This window comes from Pectinophora gossypiella, chromosome 24 (assembly GCF_024362695.1).
Source record: "Pectinophora gossypiella chromosome 24, ilPecGoss1.1, whole genome shotgun sequence".
NCBI lineage: Eukaryota > Metazoa > Arthropoda > Insecta > Lepidoptera > Gelechiidae > Pectinophora > Pectinophora gossypiella.
Genome location: NC_065427.1, coordinates 3,617,835 through 3,633,104, shown reverse-complemented (window position 1 = coordinate 3,633,104; position 15,270 = coordinate 3,617,835). Strand labels below are relative to the sequence as shown.

The 15,270-nt window shown below is 39.1% G+C and overlaps 1 protein-coding gene and 2 non-coding genes across 3 annotated transcripts in view; all 3 read left to right on the top strand.

Annotated features, from left to right (window-relative positions):
• Nucleotides 1-15,270, top strand: part of LOC126377954 (uncharacterized) — a 144,136-nt gene that overhangs the window by 70,712 nt on the left and 58,154 nt on the right. The window lies entirely within an intron of this gene.
• On the top strand, nucleotides 6,738-6,809 carry Trnaa-cgc (transfer RNA alanine (anticodon CGC)). The gene has a single exon. It is a non-coding gene; the product is annotated as a tRNA-Ala (tRNA).
• Nucleotides 11,160-11,231, top strand: Trnaa-cgc (transfer RNA alanine (anticodon CGC)). The gene has a single exon. It is a non-coding gene; the product is annotated as a tRNA-Ala (tRNA).

Below are 15,270 nucleotides of genomic sequence, written 5' to 3'. Positions count from 1 at the left end.
GGACTAGAAAGAACATTGTTGTTTATTTTGAATATATTAAAACCATCCTAGAAGGGAAGCTAGAAGGAAAGAGAGGAAAGGGAAGACCAAGAAGAGCTTACATGGAACAAATTTAAGAGGATGATAGGTCGTGCCTTATTTAAGAACATCCGGGCTTCGGAGGGCACGTTAAAAAGCCGCTCCCGGCTACTATTTACTTAACACTTTCAAAGACAGAACGTCTAATGACGTTCCGATTCTAAGGTGTCATACTATTTATTATAAACCATCAGTGACCCATGGTCTCCGTCCGTGAAAGAGTTAAGTATGTAGTCATTACATGAGCCAAGTTAGGTGCTTGTAGTAGCTCAATAAGAGCTCCGTGGCGCAGCGGTTAATGCGCTCAGTCTGCGATTGTTGAAGTTAAGCAACTTTCGCAAAGGCCGGTCATAGTATGGGTGACCACAAAAAAAAAGTTTTCATCTCGAGCTCCTCCGTGCTTCGGAAGGCACGTTAAGCCGTTGGTCCCGGCTGCATTAGCAGTCGTTAATAACCATCAATCCGCACTGGGCCCACGTGATGGTTTAAGGCCTGATCTCCCTATCCATCTATAGGGAAGGCCCGTGCCCCAGCAGTGGGGACGGTAATGGGCTGATAATGTTTTATGAGTGGCTCAATAGTAACCCTGACACCAGGGTTGATGATGTTATGATCTCATCTCATGACACACATGAGTCAAGAAGATCATATCCATCTTAGTATTATGCAAGTCGCATCCCATTGCTAGCCGTTTCATAAAAAAAAAAAAACACAGAATAAAAATGACAAAGCTTTAACCACATTTTTTACTTTTAAGTTTATATTCTTCGAACATTTGTTTAAAAAACAAAAACGTGACTCGGAATACAAAATTTCAATGTTTGCCCAACCCAAAATACCTTTGGATTGGTGATGGCATCAACCTGACTTACTATACTTATATTGCTTATATTTAAACTTGTTACATAACCTTATTTATTTAACTAACAGTAAGATATTCATACATACTTAAACTCACGTCTGTAATACCTACAGGTATGGGCAGAGCCACAAGTAATCAAAGACAACTTGCAGCCGTTGCTGTTACAAAGTCATACGAGTAAGATGGATATGACGAACCTTATGGTGACAAGGGATCAGCCTATCGCCCATAACAATGATGCATCGAGTTAGAAATTACACAATTCCTCGGGGATTTACGTATTTAGGTTATGCTGAGTAGTAGAACGTAGAACGTAGAACCCTTGTCCAGGGATACGGGTGAAGACCTCAACGGTTGCAGAGGCAGCGATGGATACGGCGATGCAGGACGGAAGGGGCAAAGTCTGCTATTCAGAGACGGACGACAGGAGTCCTAGTACGGCTTTGAAATAGACTACTCCGAGCGCCATTCCATTCGCGTCAGACAGAGTACTTCGCGGCGGAAGGCAAGTGGGTATTATTTATTAGTAGCATGGAGAATGCTACACCGACAAGATTGTGGCTCTTAAATTAGTGATAATGAAAAAAAACACTGATTTGACTAAATAAATACCATACAATTCCCTCCCTTGCGCGAACGTCTGCGCACCTTAATATATCCTGCGTACCTGAACGCTTCCGTTGATAGGCTACATAAGCCATCTTCGGGCGCATCAGCGTCGTGCCGACTAGGAGTCGAAGTGGTCGCCATGACCGAAATCGGTCGGAGAGATCATCATTCATCAATCCGAGAAAGAAAATAACACTGATTTAATTTGATTATCTAATAGTCGCACATTAGAATCACCAATAAAATTCATCATTACTAATTTAAGAGCCACGGAGTGGAATTCTCTGCCGTCTTGTGTATTTCCGAATGCATATAACCCGGTTGCTTTTAAGGCCAGAGTGAACAGGTACCTTCTGGGCGAGCTCGCTCCATCTTAGGCCTCGTCAATGCCTTGGGGTAAGTCTGGGGCAGACTCATCAAAGGTAAAAAAAGTCACATTCTTGTGGGTATAGCATTCTCCATGCTACTTTTAGGGAAAAATAGGGCAGTGGTTTCCCTCTTGCTTCCTCCCCGCAGTGCCCTGTTTGACCAATGAAATTAACCAACGTAATTCCTCTGTAGATCTTTCTAATTCAAGATGGTGAGTAGATTGAATTCGTCAGGCAGCATGTTACCGACATATCCTCACGTTTGCAGTGAAAGTGTGCTAAACAGACAAAACGGATAAATCGTGAGGAATCTGTATATATAAGTAAAGTAAATATTGCGTTTATTTGTGGGAATTCTCTCCAATATAAATAATAACGATTTCAGATGTGCTAATTGATGGTTATTTTAGTGAAGTAACGTTTGGTAATAGTTATTACTATCGTTATTTATAACATAACCTAGTATCGCGCCTGTAAAATAATGTTGTGATCCCTACTTAAACCTACACGAACCGGGGTGTAATCGCCGGTAGGTGTTACACCACATTTAGATTAAATTGTCTTAAGGCCTCTACGTGTTGGCTTCGGCCCCACGCACGCGTTGCAAAAGTCCGGGACTCCACAGTCTACAAATGTATCTCTCCTTCCGAGAAACTGTGAAAGGCATACTTACAATAAATACAAGGAATAAAAATAAAATAGCTATTCAAAATTCTAGATTAAGTAAATTAAATTCATCTTTTTTGGGGTAGGTATGTATGTATACGTTTTTACAATAAAATACCAGATAATACTTTAAATTTGTCAGAAAATAAATTTAAAGCTCATGTGAAGCTTATTTTATGTAAAAAGCTTATTATAAGATTAAAGATAACCTAAATGATAAAAATGTCTGGTATTGAACGTGTTCCTCTACTTATTAAATAACTTGTAATGTACCCTCATTGATGTAAAAGATGTGTTGCTGTTGCAGTTTCTTGTCATTTCTTCTCCTCAGCCATAACACCTTGCGAAATGACGTACTTAAATTTAAAAATGTTACATTGACCTTCAACAAGTTTATCCATGATAATTATGTTGAATAAATGATTCTGATTTCTGATCTCGATGTTAACAAGTAAAAGCCCTGGGTGGCATCAACTTTCTGCCAATTTATATAACGGCCAGCTACTCTTCACTTTCACCAAAGGGTCAACACGAGACCTTGAAATTGCCCTCCAATACACGTATCACGAATAACTAACTTTATTCGTAGGAGCTACTAGAGCTAAAGTGAAAGTGAGCAATATTTCTATTCGATAAATGAAGACGATATCTTTTCGATCACGATTCTTGCTTCGATATCAATCTTTTCTTATTGTTGTTGATTAAATAAATGGGTAGTATACTAGGTCAAAGATAGATTATTAAATTCTGATTAAGTACTTACTAAATAAAGACAGATCTAAAACTGACAAAAATCATTTTCTATTTTCTGTTTCAATATCGTGAGAAATGAAAATAAAAATAACATATTACAGACAGACAAGTAAGTAAGAAAAAGATGAAAATGTTACTATGAAATAAAGTATTTTGTATTTGTACTTTACTTAACATAATAATTTGATTACCAAATGATATCAAAACTGTTGCCAAATTAATAAATTTCATATTAAAGTAATGACTAAGTGTGTCAATAGCCATTAGAACATTCTTCACACTACCTAGTAGTATATTGTCGTGAGGCAACGTTCGCACAATATTTCACGCTGAACGCAATCGCGTGCGCATCTTGTATAAGGCGATTCTCACACGACGCGGTTTCTGTAGCGGTGAACCGCGCGCGACGCGCTGTTCGTGTGTCATCAGCGGATTACATACTTAACATAATCTCACAACTATATCCCAATCTATATCCACTACATCCGCCGGAAGAACTAAGGACCCACACCTCACCGAGCTTTCTGTTAGTCCAAAGTAATAGGCGGAGAGCTGTATCGCCGTCTATAATGGTCGATCCGATCCCAGGTCCCACACTCTCCATAGAAAAATCTTATTCTTAATACGTGTCGTCCTACCGTGTAAGTGCGAGTGAGACAGACAGTCCGCCGTCTCCCTCTTACTCCTTAGCGGCTTACGGCTAAGACAAAAGTATGACCAAGAAAGGGTGAGTTCGGCGGCTGATACGAATTGGTGTGGGGCAGAGAGTTACCGTTCTATAAGTAGTACCTAAATAAATATTTTATCAATCTATTTAGTATAATTCTTCTTCTTATCGTGTGGGTTGTGAGGTGGAATACCATCAACCCTGGTGTCAGGGTTATTACTGAGCCGCAAAAGGCGAGAATAATTATTTTATTTATTTATTTGGGAGGAGAGTTTAGTCAATTCAACTGACCGCTTCACCGCCAACCGCGTTGTGTGAGAATGGCCTAAAATGTGTGTGTGGTACAAGTTGTATGCGGTAGCGATGTAATGATCGATCTACGATATATTAAGAAACTCACTTCTCTAAATTACGGACGGGTATTAATGAAGGCAGAGTCACAAACCATCACAATATGAGTTACATTTACACTTATAAACTTCTGTGCAATAAAGTGTATTTGATTTGATTATTACTAAATTTTTAGCATAACCCATCTCGAGAAATGTATTTTCGAAGTATACTTATGATCTCATCAGTTTACCCTTCGAGTTTTACCGGGTGAGAGCCCTCAGCGCTCCCTATTTGTCCGGCGAAGTAGTTAATGGCATTCGCGGCAAATCCATGTGCAATAAGTCAAAAAATCTTCGGGTTGGAAGGTTAGATAGGCAGTCGCTTTTATAGAAAACCCCTATGTCATAGTTCTTTAGGTTCAGTTCTTTCCACAAGTCTTTAAGTTATGTAAGCGGTCCTCGTGAAAAACGGGACAACGCTAGGGAGACGATGGTGTTACGTTATGTACGGTCACGAGCATTAATATGTATACACTTTGGTACCATGTCACATTAACTTTTTTGACAAATTGAACTGTAAGTCTCACTAAATGTCAAATAAGTTAGTGCGACAGAGTCCTAAAGTGGGTACATTATATTGCTCATAACTGTACCAGGACAGTGAGAGAGAGACAGGAGATAGAGGTATAAGAGTTCGTGTTACAAATATAAGGAAGAAAATCCATCTTTTATAACTCGCACCAGCCGTCAACGCTATCTATAATGATGATACACGCATGCGCAAGATCAACCATTGCCGTTCTCGCGCACTGTCGAGCGTGAAAACACAAGTCATATTATCATGGGAATTTAACACGGCTGCATTAATAAATAAATACATACTTACACAAATGTATTAATAATAATGCTGATTCCAGTCAGTTATCCAAAAAACCCTCATAAATGTTTATATTGGCCAATAACCCGACGGAATTAAGTTGATAGCACACGTCAAACGCATATCAGCGAGATACCTATTTTATACGCCCGGGTTATTCATTCATTTTAAAATTAACAGTTGTATCATCCGTCCCTTTTCTTTTCGAGGGATAAGAAAATAACAGGTATAACTTAAATAAAATTAGGAGGTGTTTGCAGGTATCGAGCCCATTGATGGGTATGATTCAAAGACAAAATACGTTTCTTATTTACTTACTCATGTATGTAAGTAGCTGTCGGTTTCCATGGTCTGGTGGTTGAGCGGTGAACTTGCGATCCGGAGGTCCTGGGTTCGAATCCCGGTGGGGACTGCAGGAAAACCAAATAAATACTCATCTAATTATAATGTAAAAAAAAATAGTTAAAAATTAGTTTTACAAAGTAAACCCGGGTGAGGTCTTTGTAAAAATATTGCTTTGTTCTCATGTATAAACGTCTACCCCTTCAGGGATATAGGCGTGATGATGTATGATTTTTTAAATAATTGACCCGGCCAAGTAGTTAATGCCATCTGCGGCAAATCTACAATAAGTCACGTTAAAAAAAAAACTTTTGCGATGGACAATAATTCCACTTGATATTAACACATGGTATTCAATGTGTTCCTCTAGTTATTAAATAACTTGTAATGTATACCCTCATTGGTTTTTAAAAGATGTGTTGCTGTTGCAGTTTCTTGTCATTTCTTCTCCTCAGCCATAACACCTTGCGAAATGACGTAAATTCAAAAATGTTACATTGACCTTCAACAAGTTTATCTATGATAATTACGTTGAATGAATGATTCTGATTTCTGATTTCACAGAATAGTCAGTTGAATCACCCCTCTTAGTATTTGTTACGAGGTAGCCATAGAAGTATGTATGGGTGATAGTGACACCGTAACGAATACTGAAGGGGATGATTCAGACCATGATTCTCAGTCGATATCAAGTGGAATTTCCTATCGAAAAGTCATGAAAGTTTTAGTAATTTTTAAAATTATTTTCAGTTATATACCACGAAAAATACATACGACGCAAAATTCCAGTTGATGTCACCTCAGAATCATGGTCTGAATCATCCCTCAAAGGTTTCGTTACGATGTCACTAACATCCTCTATATCATGAACTTGAATGAAACCTGCCATTGTGTGAATGAAACAAAAGTCAACTATCTTATTCTGTCTATCCGTAGACATAAATCAGCAACTGGATCGCTTTCTATATAAGGGCATGGACTCACGTAAAGCGACTTTCTTCGGCCTACTAGGACAGTATTGTCATGAATTGCATACACTGAGTGAGTGAACATTCACCTGTGTATCCAGGGCATTATGCCAACGCGTTATGTGTTACTTACCTTATTATTATGACATGTAATACTGTTAATTTGCGTATCGGAAACAAGTTTGGTTCTCCGTTCGTTAGTGAAGGGAGTAACGGCCTCCGTGGTCCAGTGGTTGAGCGTTGGGCTCGCGATCCGGAGGTCCTGGGTTCGAATCCCGGTGGGGACATATCACAAAAATCACTTTGTGATCCTTAGTTTGGTTAGGACATTACAGGCTGATCACCTGATTGTCCAAAAAGTAAGATAATCCGTGCTTCGGAAGGCACGTTAAACCGTTGGTCCCGGTTACTACTTACTGATTTAAGTAAGTAGTCGTTACATGAGTCATGCCAGGGGCTTTTGGCGGCTCAATAGTAACTCTGACACCTCTGATGAGGTTGGTAATCCACCTCACAACCCTCACGATAGAAGAAGTGAAGAGAGTTCCTTGGGACGTAGCCATAGTACCATTTTGAAGTGAATTATGTTTATTGCTTTGACTAATGTTATTTTAAATTTGTTCCAGGTAAAAAACGATATGGAGTCACCTTTATTAACATGAAGTTTGTGGTAAGATTGAAGTGGACCTCTTCTATCATGTAGGTTGTGATACCGTATGCAGTCAGTTCGCCGACCAATAGGTACCTATATTAACCACTTACATTGGTTGCATCAACTTTATCCTTGATATTTGTTCGAGACTGTTCGATCGGCTGTTGACCGCTAGGGTTTGGGAATGTGAGGTCTCTAAGACCGCTCACCGATTGCAACGTACGGGCACGATACACACGTGCACGAAATTTTGTCGTTGTTACTATTGGGCTAAAGTACAATTACATTTTGATGTTCATTTCGTCACCATTATGCAACCACTAAAAAGTTTAACAGAAAGCTTGGTGAGGTGTGGGTACTTAGTTCATCTTGCGATGGATGTACCCCTGACCACCGCAATCGGTATATAGTCGTGAGCTTATGTTATGTTAAAAAGTTGTGATCAAACAGTTCACGTTCTCTGCAATGTATCTATACTGCATTGTCATGGTATTTTACATTTGTAATCTTTATTAAGTAGGTCCTTGATAGTATCTATTAGTACATTGTTTTAAGTTTACGCGGTTATTATCATAATTAAAACGCAGTGAGTTTGGTGCGAGTTCAGATAATTCCGAACATTCGGATATCACGTACATAAATAACCGGCAATGAAAGAGGGTAGAAAGATGTCTGCCCGTACAAAAATTATGGATCTACCTACTCCACTCCAATCTCATCAGTCATCCCGTGATCATGGTAATTGCAACGGTGTCGAAATATCGGGAGTCTCATATCCCTGTTTTAAACGCGGTAAGAACCCGTTATTTTGCGTTTTAATTATCTAATTAGTACTTTTGATTTTGGTAGTACTTTTACTACCGCGTAAATGCAAATGAGACAGACAGTCCGCGCGGGCCCTTTAGATTAAAGTAAGAACCAGAGTGGTGTCACCACAGAGAGAGAGAGAGAGAGAAAGAGAGGGAGAGAGGGGGGGAGAGTTACCGTTCCATGCGTGCGCATGGCATGACCGTGTGTTTCATTGGGCGAGCGGCCTTATGCATAATGACTGGGCTTTTTGCGTTTATGGATGGCTTGAAGTTCGACAAATGATGCGTTTTGTAAACTTGTTTACTAAATCGCGTGGGTTTGAAAAATGAATACTGTGCTGTATTCTTCCTTGAATTTAATGTAATACGTTTTCAAAGAGTGATAATAAGATATATTTTTCGTGTCAGTGACATATTTTTTTAAAGAATTAGGAAAAAAGGAAGACATTTTCAAAAATCGGCAGTTTTTCGTATGATGTTTTTTAAGTATGACCAAGAAAGGGTGAGTTCGGCGGCTGATACGAATTGGTGTGGGGCAGAGAGTTACCGTTCTATAAGTAGTACCTAAATAAATATTTTATCAATCTATTTAGTATAATTCTTCTTCTTATCGTGTGGGTTGTGAGGTGGAATACCATCAACCCTGGTGTCAGGGTTATTACTGAGCCGCAAAAGGCGAGAATAATTATTTTATTTATTTATTTGGGAGGAGAGTTTAGTCAATTCAACTGACCGCTTCACCGCCAACCGCGTTGTGTGAGAATGGCCTAAAATGTGTGTGTGGTACAAGTTGTATGCGGTAGCGATGTAATGATCGATCTACGATATATTAAGAAACTCACTTCTCTAAATTACGGACGGGTATTAATGAAGGCAGAGTCACAAACCATCACAATATGAGTTACATTTACACTTATAAACTTCTGTGCAATAAAGTGTATTTGATTTGATTATTACTAAATTTTTAGCATAACCCATCTCGAGAAATGTATTTTCGAAGTATACTTATGATCTCATCAGTTTACCCTTCGAGTTTTACCGGGTGAGAGCCCTCAGCGCTCCCTATTTGTCCGGCGAAGTAGTTAATGGCATTCGCGGCAAATCCATGTGCAATAAGTCAAAAAATCTTCGGGTTGGAAGGTTAGATAGGCAGTCGCTTTTATAGAAAACCCCTATGTCATAGTTCTTTAGGTTCAGTTCTTTCCACAAGTCTTTAAGTTATGTAAGCGGTCCTCGTGAAAAACGGGACAACGCTAGGGAGACGATGGTGTTACGTTATGTACGGTCACGAGCATTAATATGTATACACTTTGGTACCATGTCACATTAACTTTTTTGACAAATTGAACTGTAAGTCTCACTAAATGTCAAATAAGTTAGTGCGACAGAGTCCTAAAGTGGGTACATTATATTGCTCATAACTGTACCAGGACAGTGAGAGAGAGACAGGAGATAGAGGTATAAGAGTTCGTGTTACAAATATAAGGAAGAAAATCCATCTTTTATAACTCGCACCAGCCGTCAACGCTATCTATAATGATGATACACGCATGCGCAAGATCAACCATTGCCGTTCTCGCGCACTGTCGAGCGTGAAAACACAAGTCATATTATCATGGGAATTTAACACGGCTGCATTAATAAATAAATACATACTTACACAAATGTATTAATAATAATGCTGATTCCAGTCAGTTATCCAAAAAACCCTCATAAATGTTTATATTGGCCAATAACCCGACGGAATTAAGTTGATAGCACACGTCAAACGCATATCAGCGAGATACCTATTTTATACGCCCGGGTTATTCATTCATTTTAAAATTAACAGTTGTATCATCCGTCCCTTTTCTTTTCGAGGGATAAGAAAATAACAGGTATAACTTAAATAAAATTAGGAGGTGTTTGCAGGTATCGAGCCCATTGATGGGTATGATTCAAAGACAAAATACGTTTCTTATTTACTTACTCATGTATGTAAGTAGCTGTCGGTTTCCATGGTCTGGTGGTTGAGCGGTGAACTTGCGATCCGGAGGTCCTGGGTTCGAATCCCGGTGGGGACTGCAGGAAAACCAAATAAATACTCATCTAATTATAATGTAAAAAAAAATAGTTAAAAATTAGTTTTACAAAGTAAACCCGGGTGAGGTCTTTGTAAAAATATTGCTTTGTTCTCATGTATAAACGTCTACCCCTTCAGGGATATAGGCGTGATGATGTATGATTTTTTAAATAATTGACCCGGCCAAGTAGTTAATGCCATCTGCGGCAAATCTACAATAAGTCACGTTAAAAAAAAAACTTTTGCGATGGACAATAATTCCACTTGATATTAACACATGGTATTCAATGTGTTCCTCTAGTTATTAAATAACTTGTAATGTATACCCTCATTGGTTTTTAAAAGATGTGTTGCTGTTGCAGTTTCTTGTCATTTCTTCTCCTCAGCCATAACACCTTGCGAAATGACGTAAATTCAAAAATGTTACATTGACCTTCAACAAGTTTATCTATGATAATTACGTTGAATGAATGATTCTGATTTCTGATTTCACAGAATAGTCAGTTGAATCACCCCTCTTAGTATTTGTTACGAGGTAGCCATAGAAGTATGTATGGGTGATAGTGACACCGTAACGAATACTGAAGGGGATGATTCAGACCATGATTCTCAGTCGATATCAAGTGGAATTTCCTATCGAAAAGTCATGAAAGTTTTAGTAATTTTTAAAATTATTTTCAGTTATATACCACGAAAAATACATACGACGCAAAATTCCAGTTGATGTCACCTCAGAATCATGGTCTGAATCATCCCTCAAAGGTTTCGTTACGATGTCACTAACATCCTCTATATCATGAACTTGAATGAAACCTGCCATTGTGTGAATGAAACAAAAGTCAACTATCTTATTCTGTCTATCCGTAGACATAAATCAGCAACTGGATCGCTTTCTATATAAGGGCATGGACTCACGTAAAGCGACTTTCTTCGGCCTACTAGGACAGTATTGTCATGAATTGCATACACTGAGTGAGTGAACATTCACCTGTGTATCCAGGGCATTATGCCAACGCGTTATGTGTTACTTACCTTATTATTATGACATGTAATACTGTTAATTTGCGTATCGGAAACAAGTTTGGTTCTCCGTTCGTTAGTGAAGGGAGTAACGGCCTCCGTGGTCCAGTGGTTGAGCGTTGGGCTCGCGATCCGGAGGTCCTGGGTTCGAATCCCGGTGGGGACATATCACAAAAATCACTTTGTGATCCTTAGTTTGGTTAGGACATTACAGGCTGATCACCTGATTGTCCAAAAAGTAAGATAATCCGTGCTTCGGAAGGCACGTTAAACCGTTGGTCCCGGTTACTACTTACTGATTTAAGTAAGTAGTCGTTACATGAGTCATGCCAGGGGCTTTTGGCGGCTCAATAGTAACTCTGACACCTCTGATGAGGTTGGTAATCCACCTCACAACCCTCACGATAGAAGAAGTGAAGAGAGTTCCTTGGGACGTAGCCATAGTACCATTTTGAAGTGAATTATGTTTATTGCTTTGACTAATGTTATTTTAAATTTGTTCCAGGTAAAAAACGATATGGAGTCACCTTTATTAACATGAAGTTTGTGGTAAGATTGAAGTGGACCTCTTCTATCATGTAGGTTGTGATACCGTATGCAGTCAGTTCGCCGACCAATAGGTACCTATATTAACCACTTACATTGGTTGCATCAACTTTATCCTTGATATTTGTTCGAGACTGTTCGATCGGCTGTTGACCGCTAGGGTTTGGGAATGTGAGGTCTCTAAGACCGCTCACCGATTGCAACGTACGGGCACGATACACACGTGCACGAAATTTTGTCGTTGTTACTATTGGGCTAAAGTACAATTACATTTTGATGTTCATTTCGTCACCATTATGCAACCACTAAAAAGTTTAACAGAAAGCTTGGTGAGGTGTGGGTACTTAGTTCATCTTGCGATGGATGTACCCCTGACCACCGCAATCGGTATATAGTCGTGAGCTTATGTTATGTTAAAAAGTTGTGATCAAACAGTTCACGTTCTCTGCAATGTATCTATACTGCATTGTCATGGTATTTTACATTTGTAATCTTTATTAAGTAGGTCCTTGATAGTATCTATTAGTACATTGTTTTAAGTTTACGCGGTTATTATCATAATTAAAACGCAGTGAGTTTGGTGCGAGTTCAGATAATTCCGAACATTCGGATATCACGTACATAAATAACCGGCAATGAAAGAGGGTAGAAAGATGTCTGCCCGTACAAAAATTATGGATCTACCTACTCCACTCCAATCTCATCAGTCATCCCGTGATCATGGTAATTGCAACGGTGTCGAAATATCGGGAGTCTCATATCCCTGTTTTAAACGCGGTAAGAACCCGTTATTTTGCGTTTTAATTATCTAATTAGTACTTTTGATTTTGGTAGTACTTTTACTACCGCGTAAATGCAAATGAGACAGACAGTCCGCGCGGGCCCTTTAGATTAAAGTAAGAACCAGAGTGGTGTCACCACAGAGAGAGAGAGAGAGAGAAAGAGAGGGAGAGAGGGGGGGAGAGTTACCGTTCCATGCGTGCGCATGGCATGACCGTGTGTTTCATTGGGCGAGCGGCCTTATGCATAATGACTGGGCTTTTTGCGTTTATGGATGGCTTGAAGTTCGACAAATGATGCGTTTTGTAAACTTGTTTACTAAATCGCGTGGGTTTGAAAAATGAATACTGTGCTGTATTCTTCCTTGAATTTAATGTAATACGTTTTCAAAGAGTGATAATAAGATATATTTTTCGTGTCAGTGACATATTTTTTTAAAGAATTAGGAAAAAAGGAAGACATTTTCAAAAATCGGCAGTTTTTCGATTTTAGAATATCTTTTACAAAAACTTTTATTGAAGTCATAATACACTCGAGTACTATAAACCGGACGATATGTACGAACATTAGAGACAATTGCAATACTCTAAAAGGAAATATGGTCTGAGAAACTATAGCTTTTCCGCTAGAAATGTTGCTGTTGTTAACTTCCTTACTTTTACCAACGTGGGATGGATATTACTTATATTATTATGTATTTATCCGGCGTAGTTGTACCATTTATAACTCAAGAACGGCTGGACCAATTATTAAGAATAACAATTGAAATATTAAATTAAAATTAAAATATACTTTACATACTTACATAAATAGCCTATATACATCCCACTGCTGGGCACAGGCCCCCCCTCAATCAACCGCAGGGGGTATGGAGCATACTCCACCACGCTGCTCCACTGCGGGTTGGTGGAGGTGTTTTTACGGCTAATAGCCGGGACCAACGGCTTAACGTGCCCTCCGAAGCACGGAATCATGTTACTTTTTCGGACAATCAGGTGATTCAAGCCTGAAAAGTCCTTACCTTAATTTTATAGCTTTTTCTGTGGTATTATTATTATAGATTGCTTAAATGTCAAGACTCCAAATTATGAATGCGTAGCCAATTTTGACTGTAGATTAACTAATAAAGATAGAGGAGACTGTATCATAAGTCTAAGTTCGAAGGTATAATTTATAACCGCCAAAAGCTGGGGTAACAAGATCATTACTATAGCCCTTTAGGCTGTATGTTAAGTAGCAATATTACTTTCATTTTTCATTATAAATTAATCGCTTTGCCAGGTGCGTAGATGTTACATCCAATTGGAACATTTAGAACTGACTTTTAAATTATAAGGCGGTATATTGGCAGGTATGTATGTGTGTGTGTGTGTGTGTGTGTGTGTGTGTGTGTGTGTGTGTGTGTGTGTGTGTGTGTGGTCTCGTTCGACAGATGGCGCGTGTGCCAACGGGACTAAATTACGATTTGCTATTAGATCTGAGCTGTGGCTCTAAGATTAGCGGGTAGTCGAAGCAACTTTGCTTGGGTTGTAACTTTCATCATCACGAAGACGTAAATCGCTTATTCATTATCACCAGCCCATTAACGTCCCCACTGCTGGGGCACGGGCCTTCCCTATGGATGGATAGGGAGATCGGGCCTTAAACCACCACGCGGGCCCAGTGCGGATTGGTGGTTATTAAAGACTGCTAATGCAGCCGGGACCAACGGCTAAACGTGCCTTCCGAAGCACGGAGGAGCTCGAGATGATTTTTTTTTGTGGTCACCCATCCTATGACCGGCCTTTGCGAAAGTTGCTTAACTTCAACAATCGCAGACCGAGCGCGTTTACCGCTGCGCCAACGAGCTCCTCCTCCACCGAGGTCCTCACTTTTGTTGTAACTTTATAAATAACTTATTATATACATAATTAAGTTACATTTATAATTATAATTGACTAGCTTTCCGGTCGCGAATTTAGTTATCAAAAATAAGCTATCTTACTCAGAAATGATGTAGCTTTTTACAAGCGATTTTTTTTGAATCGGTTCTGTAGTTCCAAAGATTACTTTCTATAAACAAACTCACAAACTTTTTCTTTATAGTTGGATCCAAAAATACCTAATATTTGACTTTCTGTGTCCTTAAGCATCAGGAAATAACCTTACGGTACTTGTATTGCCTAATATCACAACAAAAACCAGTCAAAAGGCATGTCAGAGGTACCTACATCCATCGCAAGTTGAGCTGAGGACCCCACATCTCACCGAACTTTCTGTTAGACCACAGTATAGGTTATACACCCGTATCGTCGTTTATAATGGTCGAACCAACTATATTAATGTAACGCGGGAACATATTAATAACATAGGAAAATATTCCGCTATCGTTTCCGCCTCGCTACTCGCTGACTTCATAACCACATCTGAGTGAGATCAAAGAATGTCGCATGAAATCTTCGGTATTTTAAAATGAGCCACTCACTATGGCACGGAAGAAATTACTGTCGGCCTGACGTTAGCGTTACTCGTGATTTGATTTATCATTTTCTGATACTGTCTCTGACATGCGATTCAAATCACAGACTCTAGATAGTGAGGATGGAAAGAATAAGTTGGACTGAAAGAGTTACTAATGAGGAAGTGCTAGTAAGAGTAAGGGAAAAGTGGCAGAGTCTGCACAACAACAACGTTGCTCATAAAAGCACCTAACATTGCTCATAAAAGCCCCTGTCATTGCTCAAAAAAGCTCCCTACATTGCTCATAAAAGCACCTAACATTGCTCATAAAAGCCCCTAACATTGCCTATCAAATCCCCTAACATTACTCACAAAAAGATTATGTGCCTTTTTAAGTAATTAGTAGCTTACTTCTACTGAGTATTTTCCTTTGCTCCGTA